The sequence below is a fragment of the Castor canadensis genome, chromosome 5 (genome assembly GCF_047511655.1).
Source record: "Castor canadensis chromosome 5, mCasCan1.hap1v2, whole genome shotgun sequence".
NCBI lineage: Eukaryota > Metazoa > Chordata > Mammalia > Rodentia > Castoridae > Castor > Castor canadensis.
Window position 1 is genome coordinate 48,880,685 of NC_133390.1, and position 22,653 is coordinate 48,903,337.

At 34.8% G+C, this 22,653-nt stretch overlaps 1 protein-coding gene across 4 annotated transcripts in view; it reads left to right on the plus strand.

Moving 5' to 3' along the window:
- The window catches only part of Col8a1 (collagen type VIII alpha 1 chain), a 543,304-nt gene that overhangs the window by 74,172 nt on the left and 446,479 nt on the right, over nucleotides 1–22,653 (plus strand). For all 4 annotated transcript variants that reach the window (XM_074072970.1, XM_020157593.2, XM_074072969.1 and 1 more), the window contains exon 2: nucleotides 16,921–17,040. The gene's annotated coding sequence lies outside the window, so the exon portion shown is untranslated. The remainder of the gene's footprint in view (nucleotides 1–16,920; nucleotides 17,041–22,653) is intronic.

A 22,653-nucleotide genomic window follows, 5' to 3' on the forward strand; every position in this document is an offset into this window, starting at 1 on the left:
TGTAGACAATAGGAACATCTTAGAAAATGATTTATTTATTGAGTGGCATGTGGCGATGATGATGCTGATGAGGAAATATTGGATGTTAAACAAAAAAAGTAGTAAGAGCCTAAATCCATGTGTCAACCAGTCTGGGTCTGAATTCTGAGTACATGCTTTTTAATTATGTGGGAAAGTTGCTTACTATTCTTGAACCTCACTTTTCTTGTCTATTAAACAGAAATAATAACAGTACTAACTTACAGAATTTTTGTCAAAAAATGAATAAAATGAAAAATATTTAAATAAGTGTCTGGCATATAGTAAACACTCATTAAAATTAGCTACTTGTTATAACTATTATAATTATCAAAGATTTCTAAATACCATATGTCAGGCTGTTTTTGAGACATTTTGTATATTTTATCAGATATAATTTTTTCAATTGTGCATCTGTGACTGATAAATTTCAAACACCAAAAGAGAATTCCTAGCCTATGGTATGCACTTAGGAAATAATTGTTTGGTGAATGAATGTCTTCATTCCTCCTCACAACAGACTCACCTTATTGTAGGGACTCAGAATATACCAGCGAGAAGACAACAATTCTCACTTTCAGGTCTGGTGGGGGAAAGGGGAGATGTGCAAAGAGAACAGACAAATCAAGAGGCAATTCCTATCCATGTGTTGTGTACTGATAGAGTAGTACAGGGCATTTGGGAGCAGATATAAAGAACACCTAATCCAAATTCAAGAGAACAGGCAAAGCTTTCTGGAAGAAATGACATCTAGACTGAGGTAAGAAGGACAAGTATGTTAGCTTAGCAAATTAGTGGTAACAGTCTACGGCAAACCTACAAAGTGAGACACCATCATAATTCTTTTATCTAAATGAATGTAGTTCCACATAAATGAAGTAAAAAGCAGAGAGAAGAAAAAAGGAAGGTGTAGAAGTCCATAGGACTATAAATACAGTACCAAGGACCTAGAGTTGACCCTAAAGGCAAAATGGTCATTTAGATTACTTAAGTGAATGAGTGACATGAAATTTGGAATGACTATTCTGATAACTTCCTCCATAAGAATCCTCCATTAAGTTCTCAGAGTCTAACCTTTGCTTTGAGCTAGATCATCTTTGGTATTCATTTTGCATTAACACATTTGCCAGTCCACATTGATAGAATTATTATCATTTATTTCCATACCCAGGCCTATCTTTGACCATCTTTGTGATAGTGGTTTCTGAGAGCAAAACTATCCCAAACCATAAATCCTGAGGGTGGACAGTTAGTACTGAGAGTGGATCCAGTTATATCTGTTGTGTCATCAAATTTCTTAAAATTTCTTACTTGTGACCTTCCCAATATTATATTTTGATTAAACCAGCAGAGATTCTCTTCCATGATTCTAGAAAAGGAGACAAATTAACTTTTGTACATGACTGACCCAGCTTTAAGATTAGTATATTTGTATTATTTTCTAATACTGAATGACAGAACTTCAAGGGAGGAAGTGGATGGCAATAAGCAGAACAAAAAAGATCCAGCTTCTTATAGACTTTCCATTTACCATTTATTTATATTGGCTTTATTTATTTTTTGTTGTGGCATTTACAAATGTCTTTAATATATCAAATATATCATACTTAAATTCACCATCCCCATCATTCTCCCTTATCCTCCCTCCCCCCATTCCTGGAATAGTTTTAACAGGTATAATTTTTCCATTTACATACATGTGTACACAGTATTTACACTATATTCACCCTCCCATGCCTTTACCCAACCTCCTTTCCCTTCCCACTGGTACCAATCCCCCCAACCCCAGGCAGGACCTGCTCTGCCCTCCTGTTCTCCAATTTTGTTTGATTAAGATAGCTAGCTACACAGGAAGCTTCCTTGTGACATTTCCATGTATATAAATATTATAATACAAGTTGGTTCATCTCTATTTTCTTCTTTCTACCTTATATATTTGACTTCAATGTGAGTACATTGTATTACTATGAGTAATTTCTCAGAATTCAAGGCAATAACATTATGTTAAGATTATAATGATATACAGATCTTCAGTAGGAGATTTCAAGGGAATTATATTCACCAAAAAATAGCTTTTCATATAAACATGTCATGCAAACTGACCTAAATTAATCAGACAGTCTAAATTAAAACAATCTCTTCCACAACTGTGAGCCATTTATGTATTGTTTTATCCTAGCAGAATAAACTGTTTAGTGGTTAGTATGTGGAGAAAATGAAAAAACAATCCATGTGTTCAAAACCTAGGACCTAGGACTGTATTATCACTAAGAAAATGCAATCTTCATTTTGAGAATCAAAAGTGGGGTAAAAAAAATCATTTAGGTCAAGAATTCTGAAGAATGGTGAAAAGTTTTTGAACTCAAAATAAATGGGGAGAAAGACCCTCATGAGGAGTCTTTTATCCTTCCTTTTCCCTCCCTGGTTTCTTGATTTCAAAGTGGTGAGAGGAATGAAAAGAGAAAACAAGAGACAGGCAGAAGAGAACTGTTGAATGTAAGAAAAGAAAGGGATTAAAAGATGAAAGGAGAGAAGGAGAGCATTTGCCAATCCATCCAGAACGAAGAGAGTCACACCAAAGATAGCAAAGTGCAAGCATGCCATCCCCCTTGCTCATCACTAACTGCACCACCAACATGGGCAATTGCCAGATTGGCATGCCTACTGGTTAAAAAGTGCCAATATTACTCAAGGGCATGAATATGAGGTATGTGGCATAAGATACAACAAAATATTAAAAGAAACATTTAAAATGTCAACCGACTACTAGACAGGCCAGTCAGTCCAACAGTAAGTCTAGAATACTTGCTCATGTGATACAAAAGCCACCATGGCAGCCTGGAAGGACAGGGCTGAGAAAGGACTGAAAAAGAAGAGTGTGGTGATGCTCACAAGAGAGCAAAGGACATGTGGATGTGTTATTAAGGTTAAAAAAATAAAATAAACTGCCAAGAGCCTCGTAATAGCTATTAGGTTTGATGAAGTACATTTTTCAAGTGAAGCAGAAGATGACTTTAAAGAAAGGTGTGTCTGCAGGAGAAGGAGCAAAGGAAGGTCAGGATGGTGAGGGAAAAGGAAAAAGAATGGAAGAAGATATCCACCTGTACTATAAAAAACCCTGAGAATGTTACAACAGTTCACTGGGGTTTTTTGAGGGAAGTGATATGATTAGCCCTGCTGTGCCCTTTGAGGCTGAATTCAAAATGCAGCAAGGCTTAAAAGGAAGCAAAGAGAAAACTGACACTTAATGGATTATCATAGGAAAAAAAAAGTTTCAACCCAAAAATATTTCTGCCAAGAACCACTTACAGTTCTTTTGAGGATTCTTTCAGTAACATATTTTTAATTTCATAGTATTTAAGTTTCTGGAATAAAATAATTATCTTTTTAAAGGAACTCTGTGTGTCATCATATTCTCAAAAAGACTCATTTTTGTTAGTATGTCCCTAAAACCTCCCAGGGCATAAAGGCAGGAAACATATCCATGTAGGCAGAGGAGGTTGAAAATTATAGCCTCCTTTCCAGTTGCCTAAAAGCTGTTTAATAAAAAATTAGCTGATATCATGTATAATATCAGTAGATTTGCAAAAACATTACGATAATAAATAATTGAGAAATAATTTAGTATATTCAAAAACTCATTGGGTTATAAACTTATGTCCCTCAACATTAATGTACCATATAAGCAGGAGAATGTATCTGAGAGGAGTTATATTAAAATATCTAATTATACATCAATAGAGAAATTTAAAATGTAATTTAGAGACTCTTTCTTGAAAAATCAGAGATAGAATGACACACATTGACCATTATGGGTTGTTAAGGGAAAGTAGCTTCTCTTTTTGGACAAAATAATACATAGAACATATTCATAGAATTATTGGGTATTAAAGGTGAATACAACCTTAAAGTTGTTTTGTCCATCTCTTCATTTTGTAGATACAAAAAAAAATTTCTTCCATCATGATGAGCTAATAAGTAGATCCATATCTTGAGACTACTACCTCACCCATTCCAAGGAAGCATAAAAAGTAACTTAAAATGCTATTTTTTATTACCCAACTAATAAAGCCTAGCTGGAATTAGAGAAATGGGTCATACTGTCATTTCAATATTTATAGAATGACCCTTATGGAATCAACTATGAGAACACAACTTTAAGGGATCTTTAGCAAATTATCTTATCATGAGGAAAAAGCCAGAAGCCAAAGTCAGAAAAAACATTATAAATAGATGGCATCTGAAATAAAAGTCATGTGTGCCCAGGAAAGAAGCCTGAGGTGTGTATTTCACAGCTGTGTTTAGAGAAATGGCTATTGGGGGTAGTAGTCTCTTCTCTAATGAGGAAAGAAGAGGAAATGAATTTAAATTACAACCAAAGGAATTTAAATTAGATGGAAAGATCTTATTGGCAGTGAAGGTTTTATAAACCCTGGAAAAGATTCCTGAGGAGGTTTTCAAGTTCCCTATCTGGATATATTTAAAAGAAGAGAGATATCTATCAGCTTGGGGTGGCCGAAGTAGAGACCTATCTGGAATTTGCTTTCAGCTGAATTCTGAGTCCAGATTAATTTTTGACAATGTTCAGGATGGCTTTGACATCCTGATAGACAATGGAAAGCAACACTGTCCCTTAAAAAACTCACTCAAAGTAATCATTTCCTTGGAAAATCAATTGGCATTTACTAGTTGGTTATAAGTGGAATGTTACAATTATAATACATTCTGGTTTTTATTTTCTTTTCAGCCTGGTTTCCAGTGGAAAGAAGGCTTATGAAATCTCTCTGGCAGGTTGTACCCTGCTTAATACATTTTCATTTTCCTTCTCTAAACTGGTTACAACCAAATCTTTTAGAAAAAAACAAGACCTAAGTAGCAATACATGGGCCCTTAGAGTACATAGCTATGAAGGAAATATCTTCTCCCCTCAAAGGGAAAACTTCTTTCCTTCCTTATTAAAAGAAGCAGGATGATTTCACCACCATCATCACCCTCTCCTTCTGTACCTTCACATAGACCAGCAAGTCCTCTGCAACCTGCAGAATCCCCACCATCACCCAATTCCAATATACAAATAACACATGCAGTAACAGTTTGTATCAAAATCCTCTAATTTGTTGTACTTCTCTGTTTATACAGGTGTACATCTGTGTGCACCATTGTTTTCACTGTATGAATTGTCTCATTCTTATTGTGAGCTCTTAGAGGTTAGGTGTAGAATCTGTTTCACTTTGCCCAAAACTGTGTGAGCATGTGCAGATGTGACTAAGTTCGACAGTAGTGGTTCCTGGCATAACTGGATGTTCTAAAAAAGAAAAATTTAAATGAATTAACTAAAGCTGTAGACATGGTCTCAGTTTGAAGAATCTGTGTGACCCCTTGGTCCTCCCATAGATAGCAGAAGAAAGCAGTAATCATTCTAAGGAATCATTACGGCATTGAGCAGTATGGACAAGAATCCAATCAGCAATTGGAAAAGCTAATGAAAGAGGACCTGATGTGCACAGAAAACAAAGCTGCATTTTATCTAGGAGTTTACCTTCCACTGTGACCTTTCTTTCTCTGTGTGTAAGCCAGCTCTTGCTTGGGTTGTCAGTTCAGAGCATAGACAGTCAACTCCCATTGTCATATGAGGCTGTTATGCACTCCACAGAGACTGTAAGTTCATAGTATCCCTGTTTTCTTTTTACGTTTGTAACCTCTGGAGAACAAAAACCATTTGTACTAGAATTAATATTTTTTCCTTCCTACCATCTCTGCACAACACACCCTCCAGCCTTCGTATGTCAGTCTTCCTCATTGACCCAAAAAGAAAGAGATGAGTCAATCCGCATCTCTTGTTAGCTTAAAAGTTCCCAGTGCCTCTTCATCCCTTCGGGTCTTCAAAGTTAGATTTTCAAAGGATAAAATAATTGATGAGAATCATTTCCTCAGGGAAAGTACAAGAAATGACATTTCATTTAATTCAACAAATATTTTGAGCCCCTCACTATGTGCTGGGGAAAGAGTGGGAAACAGAACGTAAACACTGCCTTTAAAATGTGTGTGTGTTGCACAGGAAATTAATGTGAGTCAACTCCTTGTATAGCTATCCTTATCTCAACCAGCAAAAACACTTGTTCTTTCCTATTATTGCTTATACTGTCTCTTCAACAAAATTATAGATAAGGGCAAAATAGTTTCTACTGGGTATTGAGGGGGCAGAGTGGGTGGTAAGAGAGGGGGTGGGGGCAGGGGGGAGAAATGACCCAAGTCTTGTATGCATATATGTATAATAAAACAATAAAAACAATTAAAAAAAACAAATAATAAGCCCCTTATAATAAGCTACAAAAAAAAGGGTGTGTGTGTGTGTGTATAATGAGTTAATTTAAGATTTTATTACATATAAGGAAGTTGCCTTATATGATAATGATTAAATATTAGTTCATGTATTTAAAATGTCCTTAGTAGCACAGAGCCTGGCATATAAGACATCCTCAATAAATAATAATAATAATGAGTAAAAATTGTTCATTCACAATTTTTAGAAGCCTCTCTCAGATTTTACTCTAGATTATATACAATACAGTTTGATTGTTGTGAAGGAGGGAGAACCACCATTGTTAAAATTTTTTAAACTATCATCTGGACCTTGAAGTCAATATCTTCTCACCAAAAATAGAACTCGATCACATCCTGATGTCTAGAATCTGATTCTCATCCTGTTCTTCCTACCACGGTTCTGGAGTGTTTCATGACCTTGATCATATCCCAAACACAAACATACATTTCTTCCTCTCTTGCTTTTTCACACCATGGTCTTGTTCATGATTCCAAAAGACAAGCGACTTCCAAGATATACTTGAAGTTTTTCATATTTATTTTGAAGGTACAACAATTAGTCTTAAATAGGACTAAATCAACTTTTAACTAGAAATAAAGCCAAGTCAAATTTTATTCACTCAAAGAATAATAATTTTTTCTGAACTTTTCCACAAAATCAAATCATCTTAGGTGAAGTATGATATTTAAGTAAACAATTATTAAATCAACTAATCACACAGATGAATATAATAAATTAATCATAATGCAAATGACAAGATGAGTGAATGCAAGGATAAAATAGTCCAAGGAAAAACCTACTCACTTTGAACTTTTTGGATCAATTTAATAGCAGGGTTAAGAGAATATAATAAAGGAGATGAAGTTGTTCAAAATACACTGTATGTACCTATGGAATTATTAGTATTAAACCTCCTTATACTGTTAATGTATGCTAATAAAAATAATGAAAAAAAGATGCTCTATAATACCAAGTATCTGGTTAAACAAAAGGAGAGTTTATGCCATATTCTCTTTAAATATTTACTATTACAAAAACATGGCCTCTGTCTCTTTCTCGTTCTTTGTTATTTGAAAGATCTCTAACCATGTCTTGAATCACCATTATATTCTCAATATTTTAGACTGTCTGAAAGTTTACCAATAGTTTTATTTTAAAAGGGATAGAATTTCACCCTTTATATTTCCTTAGCAAGGATGAGGAAACTTGATATGTTTCTATCTATTGCAAAAGTGACAGACAGATGAACCTTGAGCAAAATATCTCAGAGATGTTTTCTGTCAAATACAACACTTAAATTGCAGTGAGAGCCTGGTTTTAGATCCTAACCACAGACTGAAGTTAACATCACTATTTCACCAATTTATTCCCATATTGAAGTATAAATTTCTCATTCCTACCTTCCTTATTCCAAACGAATAAAACCCAAAGATTTCATATATCCTTTAGCTGTGGAGGTATTCTAAGACTTTTCTTTTACCAAATCATTAGAGTTGGCTCCTTTGAACTATATTACCATGAAATATGGTCATATGATCATTATCAGGTTTTATAAACAAAGGAAATTTAATGTCTAATTGTAATATACTTAAAAGAAAACCAGTATCTAGCAATCTACACCCTCAATGGTGATTTAGTGTAACCTTAGGGAACTTTTTCCTTTCTTCCAATTTATCAGGATTAAATTGTTCATTCAAATTTGATCCTATTCTAACAGAAATGGATTTCACAGAATTTTGTCTAAGCCTGCACAACCTTGAGTTTCTGTTTAAAAAAGGGAAGAGAGGATTTGAAAAATGAAAATGGGCTCTCTTTACCACTCCAAACATTATAAGTAGTCATAAGGCCAAATATTATTACTACTTTATGAGGAAGACTAGCTTTCAGGAACCTCAATATACTATCACTCATTTGTCTTTTTCAAAGTCCATCCATTTCTAAACAACTTAAATGACCTGTAGAAATCTTGTATCTAATTCAATAGCATTGTTCATCAATGAACAGTTGTCATGCCTCAGGTAACTGCCATGTATCAGTAAAGTCAATACAGTGTCCCTTGAAAAACTTGAAACTGAACCTTGGGATGATGTCAATGAGATAAGACCAGGCTCTTCTATTTTGATGATCCCTAATTTGCCAATCTCCTCCTTCAACATTATATGAAAGAATAGACTCTTTCATCTCACTGCCTTTACTCATTCAGTTGTGGGAATTAATTATGACTGGGAAGATAACATAATTAGCAAGGAGACTGGCCCTAAGAACATATTTAAAAAACATGTATTTCTTGTTCCTTCAAAAACCATAAGAATACAATCACACTGCTTTGTGGAGGAAATTTAAAACTAGGGTAGACTGTGTTGAAACTAACAACTAAATGTCAGAGAGAATATTATATACTTTCTGAAATGTTATGAAATATCTATAAATAATAATTCTGAAAAGCAATTCAGATGTTTCTCATGGGTTTTAGAGAAATAGATCTCAATATTGTAGAATCCTGTGATCATACCCAGTCATTGAAGCCCAACCCATAAGGTTCTTGAGTACCACAGTGAACACTACCATGGAGAATAGCTGGAACTCCCATCCACCCAATGCAGTAATTAGGACATTTCATTCTAGCTGCTTGTATTAACCCATTCTCAAAAAAAACAAAACTTTGTTTTCAACACAGGGAAGTTTTAAAAGAAAAGGTTTTTGTTTGTTTTGTTTTTCTATCTTTGAGTTCTTTTTTTTTTAACTAAGACTTTTTCCTTATCCAGTAAATAATCATGTTTGGCAGCACTAAAAGTATTGGTGAAATGTGAACATTCTTTATTTCAAAACCAGAAGCCTATTTAGCAGTGACAGTTTTTATTTTTTTTTATTTCTTTTATTCATATGTGCATACAATATTTAGGTCATTTCTCCCCCCTTCCCCCATCCCCTCCCTCTCCCCACTATTCCCTCACTACCAGGCAGAAACTATTCTGCCCTTATCTCTAATTTTGTTGAAGAGAGAGTATAAGCAATAATAGGAAGGACCAAGGATTTTTGCTAGTTGAGATCAGGATAGCTATACAGGGAGTTGACTTGCATTGCTTTCCTGTACATATGTGTTACATTCTAAATTAATTCTTCTTCAACTAACCTTTCCTCTAGTTTCTGGTCCCGTTCTCCTATTGGCCTCTGTCACTTTAAAGTTTCTGCCTTAGTTCAGGGGAGCTCTCATCACACTCCTGAAAAAATTTTATGCTGTTGTGATTTTGTTTGTGGACTTTTCTTTTTTCAAAATTGAAGCAATATATTTAACTCTAATCAGAATATTCAAAACATTTTTAGATGCACAAAGAATTTACAATGTCTGACTTTTTAAAAACTTCTTGTCTTGTTTCTTTTGTTTTGCTAAATTCTGTTTCAGATGTACAAAAATGTTTATTTTTAAGGAGTCTAGCAAGTATTAATAGACATCTACCATGTGCCAGGCCTGGTTCTGGTTGCAAGGGGTGTTTAGTACAAAAAAAGTTCCTTGCTCTCAACAAGGGACCTTGAAGAGCAGAAGGATTGATGTTGAGGCAGACTAAAAGTAAGATAAATAATTAAGGAAAATATAACTGCTACTACAGAATTAAAGAGAATTAGATTAAAGATACATGAAAATGAATAGTCAAGTGGAACAGAATAGAGGACCCGGATATGAAGCCACATAACTATAACCAACTTATCTATGACAAAGGCGCTAAAAATATATGATGGAGAAAAGACAGCCTCTTCAACAAAAACTGCTCGGAAAACTGGTTAGCAGTCTGCAAAAAGCTGAAACTAGATCCATGTTTATCACTCTGTATTAATATCAACTCAAAATGGATCAAGGATCTTAATATCAGACCACAAACTTTAAAGTTGGTACAGGAAAGAGTAGGAAATACTTAAGAACTAATAGGTATAGGCAAAGACTTTCTCAATGGAACCCCAGCAGCTCAGCAACTAAGAGACAGCATAGATAAATGGGACTTCATAAAACTAAAAACCTTCTGCTCAACAAAAGAAATGGTCTCTAAACTGAAGAAACCACCCACAGAGTGGGAGAAAATATTTGCCAGCTACACATCAGACAAAGGACTGATAACCAGAATATATAGGGAACTTAAAAAACTAAATTTTCCCAAAATTAATGAACCAATAAAGAAATGGGCAAGTGAACTAAACAGAACTTTTCAAAAGAATAAATTCAAATGGCCAAAAAAGCACATGAAAAATTGCTCACCATCTCTAGCCATAAAGGAAATGCAAATTAAAACCACACTAAGATTCCACCTCACCCCTGTTAGAATAGCCATCATTAGCAACACCACTAACAACAGGCGTTGGCGAGGATGTGGGGAAAAAGGAACCCTTTTACACTGCTGGTAGGAATGCAAACTAGTACAACCACTCTGGAAAAAAATTTGGAGGCTTCTTAAAAATCTAAATATAGATCTACCATATGATCCAGCAATACCACTCTTGGGGATATACCCAAAAGAATGTGACACAAGTTACTCCAGAGGCACTTGCACACCCATGTTTATTGCAGCACTAGTCACAATAGCCAAGTTATGGAAATAGCCAAGATGCCCCACCACTGACGAATGGATTAAGAAAATGTGGTATCTATACACAATGGAATTTTATGCAGCCATGATGAAGAATGAAATATTATCATTCACAAGTAAATGGATGGAACTGGAGAACATAATTCTGAGTGAGGTTAGCCTGGCCCAAAAGACCAAAAATCGTATGTTCTCCCTCATGCAGACATTAGATCAAGGGCAAACACAACAAGGGGATTGGACTTTGATTACATGATAAAGCGAAAGCACACTAGGGAGGTATGAGGATAGGTAAGACACCCAAAAAACTAGATAGCATTTGTTGCCCTCAGTGCAGAAATACTAATACAGATACTTTAACGTGACAGAGGCCAATAGGAGAAGGGGACCAGGAACTAGAGAAAAGGTTAGTTCGAGAAGAATTAATTTAGAAGGTAGCACACATGCACAGGAAAGCAATGCAAGTCAATTCCCTGTATAGCTATCCTTATCTCAACTAGCAAAAACCCTTTGTCCTTCCTATAATTCCTTATACTCTCTCTTCAACAAAATTAGAGATAAGAGCAAAATAGTTTCTGCCTGGTAGCAAGGTGGTGGGGGAGAGGGGGGGTGCATTGTATGCACATATGAATAAAAGAAAAAAGAAAATGAATGGTCAATTTTGGAGTGGATAGGAAGAAAGACCCTCTGAGGAAATGATGTTCAATTTGAGATTTGAGTGGTGAATGGTCCACATATGTAGTGTTCTGGGAGAGAGAATTTAAACAAGGAAGCACGAAGGCTAGTGTGACTGGAGAGGAGGATAAGGTAGGAAGAATAAGAATCTTATGGGGCACAGAGGCTAAGAAAGAAGTTTAGACTTATTCTAATGCTATGAAGAACTATTGGGTACAAGAGACGGGGCATTTAATCAGGAGGATGATATGATCCATTTGCTGTTCAGAAAGCAACAATGGATGCGTTTTTAGTGCAATTGGAACATTGAAAGATTACAAGCAAAGAAAATTGACTCATTTGTTTTTGTTTTCAAAACAAAATTGACTGTGGTATAAGAAGTGGACTACTCTATGAGGGGAAATATAGAGAGCCAGAGTGGAAGAATTTTCAGTGGATTTTCAAAGTGGTGTGGGGCTTAGATGTATTCTTAGACTGTAAGCAAAGAAACAAGCATATTGGGAAACTATTATGTTTATCATTTATAAACACATAAATATATATAAATTTCATATGCATTAATAGTCATAAATATATGTATTCATTTATCACTAAACCAAATGAAACAGATACTTAGTTCCATTTTTCTTATATGAAAACTGAAAAGTCACATGACTTTCATGAAATTTGGTAAATCAGATTTCCAAACATTCAGCAAAAATAAATGCCAAATCCAGGAGTCAAGGCTAAATCTATATTTCCCCCAAAAGATCTAGATTTTTCTATTCTGGTATGGCATTTCCAGGACAGAAATAAAATATCTTAAAATTTTTATTGTAAATGAAAAAGCATTCTAAAAGTATACATAATTCATTTAGCAGCATTGACATTTAGTTTGCTTCTATACTTTAGTTCCCATAACTATGGTAAACATCTGGCCTTGTTTCTGATTAGTTGAATTCCTAGATTTGTAGAATCATTGGGAAATACCAGCATCTTCTAAAGCTCTGTATATATAATATCAATTTATTTTCCAGAAGGTTTGTGCCATTTACACTGTCACTCATCCCAAAGTAAATAGTTTCTAATCTTTCCCAATTTGACAACCAAAGTATTAATTTAATCATTTAATTCACATTTCCTTCCATTATTAATGAGGTTAATATAGCATTTTTAACATAGTTTTTAGTCTTTTTATTTTTTCTTTTGTGAATTATCTGTTCATTTAATTTCCATTTCCCTACATAGAGTTAATATTTTTTCTGGTGATTTGGAAGAGCTTCTTGCATAGGAAGAATATTAAATCTATCTTTGTTGATTTTTGTAATTATTTCCAGAATGTCTTTTACATTCAGTTTTTAATTTTTTTCTTTCTTTTTTTTTTTTTTTTTTTTTGTGGTTCTAGGGTTTGAACTTAGGGCCTCATGCTTGCTAGTCACACTGCCAGCCCCAGTTTTTGACTTTTATTGTAAAAATATCATACATAAAAGAGAGTATGCTCCAGTTATCTTTGCAGTATAACAAAAAGCATCAGTACTTACATATTAGGACAGAAAGTGTGGCTCAAGTGGTAGAACATTTGCCTGACAGGTGCAAGGCCCTGAGCTCCAACCCCAGTATTGCAAAAAAAAAAATTTTTTTTAACTTACCTGTTTAAAACAGAAAACAGTTTATCTCCTACCTTAATGGGTCAAGAATTCAGGTAGGTCTGGTAGCTTTTTCTGCTCCATACCTTACTCACCTGACAAACTGGCTGATCTTTAGAGTCCAAAATGGTTTTTACTCACATGTTTAGTACCCTGCCGTAGGTAGAAGGAAGACGGAGCTTTGCTGACATTGTAAGCTGGACCACATGTATATGGCTTTTCCTGCATGGTCATCTTAAAATAGACGTCTTATTTAGAGGCCCAGGGCGTTAAAGACAGCATCCTAGCAAACAGGACAGCAGCTTCATGATGTTTTATGGCCCAGCCTCAAGTTACATTCTGCCTCGTCCACTGTGGTCAAAGCACTCATAAGGCTCTAGATTTAATGGGAAGGAACAAAGGTAAAAGTCAAGACTTTGGGGCCATGTACAATTTAATTTGTTTTTGGTGATTTTTATATGCAACTGTTTTTAAGGAGTCGTTTAATTATATTTATCTTTTTTCTTTGTGTTTTCTTTCATTGCTTTGCAATTCGAGGAGGGTGGGATACTACCTCACGCATGCGAGGCAGGCACTCTACCACTTGAGCCACTCCACTAGCCCTGTTTTGTGTTGGATATTTTCAAGATAACTTCTCTCAACTTATTTGCCTGGGCTGGCTGCATACTGAGATCCTCCTGATCTCTGCCTCCAGCGTATCTAGGCTTATAGGCATGATCCACCAGTGCCCAGCTTCAACTCATTTTTAAGAATCATTTTCAAAGTGTCTATCTACAAAAATCAAGGGCATTATCAGTTAATATATTTAGAAAAATCACTTTATGTTCTTTGGATACTTTTAAGTACTAGTTATTATGGTTGCATTCATTTAATATAGCTCTTAATTCTTTTCATCCTTAAGTTTCCATCAAGGACACCTCTAAAAATTCATCTAATAAAAGCATTTTGGACTATGCATTTAATTATGCAGTTGCTTTGTGGAGAAAGAAAGGAATCTGACTAAATAGTACTTTGCCACATTTCTGGCTTAGTCTTTCAAACTGAAATACTGAGGGTTGCAGATTACCTGTAAGCCCTTCCGGTCTTGCAGTGGTGCTTGAACATTGAATCATTTGATTCATTTCATAAATTGTGATTGAAGCACACTTTCTTTTTTTTATTATTGTGCTGGGTAGGGGTACATTGTGGCATTTGCAAAGATCCTAACAGTGTATCAAATATATTACAAATGGCAAAGTAAAAGATAAAGTGTCATTACATTAACAATAACAAGAAAAGACTTTTAATTAATAATTTTTAAAAGATATTCTTCTGACTCATAGAGAAGAAAGAACCCCTTTTAAGTATATACAATAAACACTCAAAAATGTTAAGTGATGATGCTAATCTCATGGTCTAAAAATGGCAACCATAACTTCTTCAGTTATCGTCCATGCTGCCAATATTGCATTTCAAAAACACATCTACCTGTATATGGACCTGTAAAAGTGGTTCAGAGGGAAGTAAACTGAATTAGATTTACAATATGCACATAATAACAGCCATTAGGATTTCTATTTATCCTGTGTGTCTTTCTCCTCCTCTGTTTTCACCACAGCCAAAAAGAAACAATGAATTTTGGAAGAAGAAAACATTGGGGAAAAGATTATTGTCTAATACAATTAGTCACCTGGCTAATACAGGGCAGAGACTGTATTCAGTTTCTTTTCAATAGTCTGTCTCCAAGCTAAGTACTGTGCCTTGCACCTCTCCCAAGAGACACAAAAAGTATTTATCAGCCTGTTCCTGACATCAGATCAGACTTGGGCCATTTCTTTTTCATGGAGGCAACTGCATTTGTGAAGTATCTTCTTCTTACAAATCTGTTACCTTCCACTCTTCTGCAACGTGTCATTCCACACATGCACTGGACAGGAAAAGACAGCTTTTCAGTCTACTTGCTGTCATTGAATTTTATTGCTAGAGATAATTTGAGATCTTGTAACTTTCCAGAGACAGAATATTCTCAGATTACCTATAGTTAACTTAAACCTTATTTATTTCTGAATATCCAAAACTTGAAGCAAAGTTCAGATTGTGTCTGAACAAACATTGTGCCGGCTCTAGAGCAAATACACGTGTCAGAGGCTTGGCCTTGTACTTTGGGGACACTGCTGTTCTATGAACATTCAGTAGCTAGAAGACATTCATTCTGTGTTAAGTACCAAAAAAGAGAACTCTAGAACCACACACTCCAAGGTCATAGCCTCTAGTCACAGGTGGGTCAATTAACTCAAATTAATTAAAACAAAGAAAGTAAAAATTTTGTTCCTCAATCATACTAGGCACACTTGAAGAGCTCAACAGCCACACACAATCAGTGGTTGGCACATTGAACAGTACAACAATGGAATATTTGCATTATTACAAAAAGTTTTATTGAGCAATACTACTCTATAACATACTATTTATGTCACATTGCAAAAACACTAAATTTAACACCCAATTCTACACTGATTTCCTAATTAACAAACTCTGGCTTCCAAATCTTTTTGTTATCAAACATAGACATTTCCTAAACAAGTCTCTGTGAAACACATCAAAACAAAAATAGATTATCTATTACTCCAAAACCAGACTTAAATTTCTGGAAATCAGTTTAAGTGGAAATAAATCCCATATGATTTGTAAGAAGTGTAGATGACAGAGGACTTATAAATTATATTCAACAAGTTAAATTGTATCAAAAGCTCAAAAATCTAAAAATGTTGCCAAATAAAAACCCTGTCAGACTTCTTGATAAATAACTAAGAAAAATTTCTAACTCAAACACTTTTTGTATAAATTTGTGGAAAATAGATTGTTCAAAAAGCTCAAAAGTTCATAAATAAACCTAACTTTTCTCCCTAAAATTTGCTTCCTGTATAGAAAATGCCCAAATCCTTTCTAAATTATCTCAAATACATATTAATGGGAATTGAATTATTGAAAATATAGCACATAATATAACCATGGAAAACTATAATGATATACACTGCATTGTCCATTTGGCCAAAAACTGTATACAATATATGTTACTACAACAAGTACTTAAAAAGAGGAAAATGATTATTTTAGCTCAAGGTTTTAGGGGTTTTAATCCTTGGTTCCTTGATACCCTTGCTTTGGGCCTATGGCAGGACAGAACATCATGTGGAAGTAAGCAGTGAAGGCCTGTTCACCTCATAGCAGCCAGGAAACAAAAGAGACAGTGAAAGAGCTAGGGTCCCAATATTTTCTTCAAGGGCATTTCTCTAATGACCTAACTTCCTTCCACAAGGCTCCATCCCTTAAAGGGTGTACCATCTCCCAGTAGCACCACAGGCTAGCAACCAAACCTAAAGATTTTTATGGGCCTTGGGGAACATTCCAGATCCAAACTAACACCAATACCAATAATACCAACTAAGCAAATACTAATATTTGTGTGAAAATAACAAATGCATACTTAATTGTAAAGAAAGAAAACATCATTCATTCTCTCCTAATCAACATACAAAGATCTCTATTATATCCCAAATTTTTCCTTAATTTTGCTAAATAATCATGTTTTATTAAAGTGCGCATTTAAACATTCCTATTATATAATTTCTCCTATGGTTCTAAAACAAAATACTTTGAAAGTAATTCTGCTTTTTACTGTCTTTCCAATTAAGTAGAGGTATGTGCTTCTTTCCCACTGCAGAAGCTGTTCTGGAAGTAAAGCAACATCCCGTGAAGAGACAGAAACCAACCTCAAAAGTACCACAGGAAGATACAAGCAAGGACACTGGTCCTCAATTCCATAAGCCAGCCAAGTTTAAATGTAAGTGTGAGGAGAAATGGAAGGTAGGGGCCCTGCCATGAGGTGAAGCAGCCAGTGCTGTCTGGGAGCACATTGGTGATTAGCAGGCAAGTTCCCAGTCTGCCTGCAAGTCCAATCATCCTATCTCCTATCCTATCTACACTGCTGCAAAAGGCTTGAGACCATCCCTCAATTTTAATTTAAAATTTAAATTAAAAATTTAAATTAAATTAAATTAAAATTTAAATTTAAAAATTTAAAATTAAATTTTAATTTAAAAAATTAAATTTTACTATTAAATATTAAATAATATTTAATAGTAAAATTCAGTGTTATCCTAGTTGATTTTTAAGTCCAGGCATGTGGAAATACAGTCTTAAAATAATCATTTCCATAGGACCTGACTAGGTATCCAAGTGTTCACCAGATGCTAACAGCTAGATTTTTGCTGAGGAAAATTTCTAACTTAAGCTTCCTTTCATGATTCAGCAGAGGATTTTAAGTAATAAAAGATCTGGAGATTTGTAAAATAAATAAATTTATTGTAAAATAAATAATTCCAGTACAAATGAGAAAATTAAAATAATCTTATCATCCCCTAGACATGTCTATATGTGTTTCTCTACCATTATTATATTTCTCTTAATTGAGCCCATTTTTTCCAGGTGATATTTTATAGTTTTAAGTTATGAGCTGTAATGAAGAAATGATTCCTTTCAGATGACTGAAGTGATATGTACTAAATTTTCCTAAATACAATCTAGGATGTATGAAACAGACTATGATATAAAAATATGGTTTTATTCCCATGTGATGTTAAATGTATTCAGAGCAAAAAATAATCACAGCATGCTAGAATCTTTTATTCTCTAATTGATGTCTTAGTAAAATCAATAAAAACATAAAGGGCATCGTTAACTTTTGAACTTCAATGGAAAAAAAGCTCACAACATACTATGCATTTCTTACCAGTAGACATTATCTCATAGTATCCACAGCCGTCCTATACTTATTACTATTGCCTGGTCTAAGTGTGACTTTTGGACACATAGCTCAGTATTTCCTAATATATAATAACATGATGGCTTTTATAGTGCATTTAATTTTATTTCATAATTGAAAGAGTGAATTGTTACAATTACTCAGATTTTTGTGTTCTTGCTGAGGCGTACCTGAACAAAAAGACAAGAATAGCGTCTAGTTCTATAGTAAATGCTACATAACTACACCACCACATCCTATCCAGAATGAATCCACTCAGACTTCCTGGAGAAATGCAAATATGTTAATGGTTTTACTAAGGTATTATACTTTTAATATAGGTACCACTAATTATTTTGGCTAGATTCCATCAATAAAATATTTATAATGCAAAACCACTGAATGAAAATACATGCTTATGTAAGCAGCAGGTTATAGGACTCAAGCCGATCCAGGACTTTGAAGAAGAGAGTGAAAAAAGCCATGACCAAGGGTTACATTCATAATGTCAGGGTAAGGCTCTGAACTTAATTCAGAGAAATTTTGTAGATGTTGTAACCAAGGATAGCTTCTGGATTTCTTGTAACAAAATGTTGCTGCCACGGCCATTGATGGGCTCACCCAGTAAAAAATTACAATAATAATGTTAAATTAAATCATAAAAATGCAGAAGGTGGTTATTACAGGGCAAAACAGAGGAATTGCATATAAAGTTATGGTGGAAATATAAAAAATACATTTTATTGGGCCTTTAAAAAATTAAGCTCTTTATTTTTAAACTAAAGTGCAAAAGCAATAAAATGTAAAGTTTACTCAATAAAGTCATTCAATAGTCAACCTTAATGATTCAGCAAGTGAAAATAAAAATTACATTCATTCAACATTGTCACCAATTCAGGCAGGCCTGAAGCTTAGTTTTCTAATGAAAATCACCAGCTGAAAATTTATTTTAAAGAATCTTGATTGAAAAAAAGAATTAGGAACTTTTTGAGCCTATGCCTCTTTTTCTGCTAAAATGAACATGGCTTAACTTAATTTCATATAGTATAAAACTCTAAGTATTGTATGTAGTTCTTAAGTTCTATGAAGTTAATCAGATGCAAAGGAGAAAAATGATCAAAATGTAAATTTGAATACCATGACAGACATCAATTAGGAAATAGAAGCAGATCATGATAACTAATACCCTGCGTGTCCTCTAAAAGTACAGAATGTAAATATTTAAATTACTTTTGAATAATCTGGAATTTCCTGTTTTTCATCTAATGAGGATCTTATTATGAATTTTAATGAAAATCAAAATAATAAAAAAAAGTAAAGAAAATTAAAGGGGATTACAAAGGTCCCGTTGTTACATAGAAAATGAGGCATTGTTGACACTGCTGTGTGCTGAATTTGGGTTTCTTTTTTTTTTTTTAAGGTGTACAGGTAATTTTTTTTCTTTCTCCTTTTATTTTATCATTTTTACATTTACTTACATGTGTATAAATTGTACCACCTCTCCCACACCCCCACTTCCAGGCAGAACCTCTTTCACCCTCTTCTCCGATTTTGATGAATAGAAAACATAAGCGATAATAAGAAAGACATAGCTATTCTAACAGGGGTGAGGTGGAATCTTAGTGTGGTTTTAATTTGCATTTCCTTTATTGCTAGAGATGGTGAGCATTTTTTCATGTGTTTTCTGGCCATTTGAATTTCTTCTTTTGAGAAAGTTCTGTTTAGTTCACATGCCCATTTCTTTATTGGTTCATTAGTTTTGGGAGAATTTAGTTTTTTAAGTGCCCTGTATATTCTGGTTATCAGTCCTTTGTCTGATGTATAATTGGCAAATATTTTCTCCCACTCTGTGGGTGTTCTCTTCAGTTTAGAGACCATTTCTTTTGATGAACAGAAGCTTTTTAGTTTTATGAGGTCCCATTTATCTATGCTATCTCTTAGTTGCTGTGCTGCTGGGGTTTCATTGAGAAAGTTCTTACCTATACCTACTAACTCCAGAGTATTTCCTACTCTTTCTTGTATCAACTTAAGAGTTTGGGGTCTGATATTAAGATCCTTGATCCATTTTGAGTTAATCTTGGTATAGGGTGATATACATAGCCATCATCAGCAACACCACCAACAACAGGTGTTGGCGAGGATGCGGGGAAAAAGGAACCCTCTTACACTGTTGGTGGGAATGTAGACTAGTACAACCACTCTGGAAAAAAATTTGGAGGCTACTTAAAAAGCTGGACATCGATCTACCATTTGATCCAGCAATACCACTCTTGGGGATATACCCAAAAGACTGTTACTCCAGAGGCACCTGCACATCCATGTTTATTGCGGCACTATTCACAATAGCCAAGTTATGGAAACAGCCAAGATGCCCCAGCACTGACGAATGGATTAAGAAAATGTGGTATCTATACACAATGGAATTTTATGCAGCCATGAAGAAGAACGAAATGTTATCATTCGCTGGTAAATGGATGGAATTGGAGAACATCATTCTGAGTGAGGTTAGCCTGGCTCAAAAGACCAAAAATCGTATGTTCTCCCTCATATGTGGACATTAGATCAAGGGCAAACACAACAAGTGGATTGGACTATGAGCACATGATAAAAGCGAGAGCACACAAGGGAGGGGTGAGGATAGGTAAGACACCTAAAAAACTAGCTAGCATTTGTTGCCCTTAATGCAGAGAAACTAAAGCAGATACCTTAAAGCAACTGAGGCCAATAGGAGAAGGGGACCAGGAACTAGAGAAAAGGTTAGATCAAAAAGAATTAACCTAGAAGGTAACACCCACGCACAGGAAATCAATGTGAGTCAATGCCCTGTATAGCTATCCTTATCTCAACCAGCAAAACCCCTTGTTCCTTCCTATTATTGCTGATACTCTCTCTACAACAAAATTAGAGATAAGGGCAAAATAGTTTCTGCTGGGTATTGAGGGGGTGGGGGGGAGCGGGAGGGGGTGGAGTGTGGGTGGTAAGGGAGGGGGTGGGGCAGGGGGGAGAAATGAACCAAGCCTTGTATGCACATATGAATAATAAAAGAAAAATGAAAAAAAAAAAAGATAATGTGTATACAAACCATGATGAGCACTCAATAAAAGGAAACTATTAAGGCAAAAAAAAAAAAAAAAGAAAGAAAGACATAGCATTTTTTGCTAGTTTGGGATAAAGAAAGCTAGACAGAGAGATTCCCAGTGTTGCTTCCATGCACTTGTTTATTGCAACCCACATTGGTTCATTTCTACCAGACCTCTTCACTACTTTTTGGTCCCCTTTCCATAGTGGCCCTTGCTAATTTAAGATTACTTTATTTGCTCCTCAACAGTGAGCACATCACTCATGTTCAAGTTTTAGGCTTCTTTCCTTTCTCTATTTCTCCCATGTGTGTTCTCCCCTTTGTGTGTGACCTATGTCCAATAATATTACTGCATTTGTTTTAGGTCTATAATCCACATATGAGGGAGAACATGTGATTTTTGGCCTTCTGAGCCTGGCTAACTTTGTTTAAGATGATGTTCTCTAGTTCCATCCATTTTCTTGCGAATGATAAAATTTCATTCTTCTTTGTGCCTGAGTAAAACCGCATTTTCTTGATCTACTCATCAGTTGTGGGGCATCTTGGCTGTTTCCATAGCTTGGCTATTGTAAATAGTGCTGCAATAAACATGGATGTGCAGGTGCTTTTGTTATATCTTGAGTCTCATTCCTTTGGGTATATCCCTAGGAGTGGTATTGCTAGATCATGTGGCAAATCTATGTTTAGTTTTTGAAGGAGCCTCCATATTGTTTTCCAAAGTGGTTGTACTAGCTTACATTCCCACCAGCAGTATATGAGGGTTCCTTTTTTGCCCCTCATCCTTGCCAGCATTTGTTGGTACCAGTGTTCTTGATCATAGTTTTATGGCCAAGGATGGTGAGCATTTTTTCGTGTGGTTTTTTTTTTTTTTTTGGTCATTTGGATTTCTTCCTTAGAAAGAGTTCTGTTTAGTTCAGTTGCCCATTTCTTTACTGGTTCATTGATTTTGGAGGAGTTTAGTTTTTTGAGCTCCCTGTATATTCTGGTTATCAGTCCTTTGATGGAATTTCTTTTCTGATCATCTTTTACCTTCAAAAAATATGGATTGCTGATTTATGTGTTATACACATCTGGGTAGACAGATTTCATAATTTCTTCAGGTTTAATAGCATATATATAAATGATAATTATCACAGAAACAAACTCTGCTTGACTATTAAATATCTAAGTTTCCTTACACACAGGCAGCACTAAATAAGATGGGTCAAACTGACTTATTCCCACTCTCTGTTCAGCATTAATCTGTCTTTTGGATTTACACTAGAAAAGTAGTGTCTCACACATGGGAATTAATGAGCTACATCTGTAACCAAAAATACCTATGGAAAACCTACTGAATTGATTCATATCTGTTTTATTAATCAAGCCTACTACAGAAGGACTTTCTTGTGGTTGTGCTGCATTTTGGAGATAAATTGAGTGAAGAAACCACAGTTCAATTTAAAAGTTGTTTGAAACTTTGAAGAACGTGGGGTTTTATATTATATGACAGCAATAAAGTCCAATCCTTGATGGCTGTAATTCTGAGTATATAAGTATATAAATATCCTTACATATGTCATAAGAACATAATG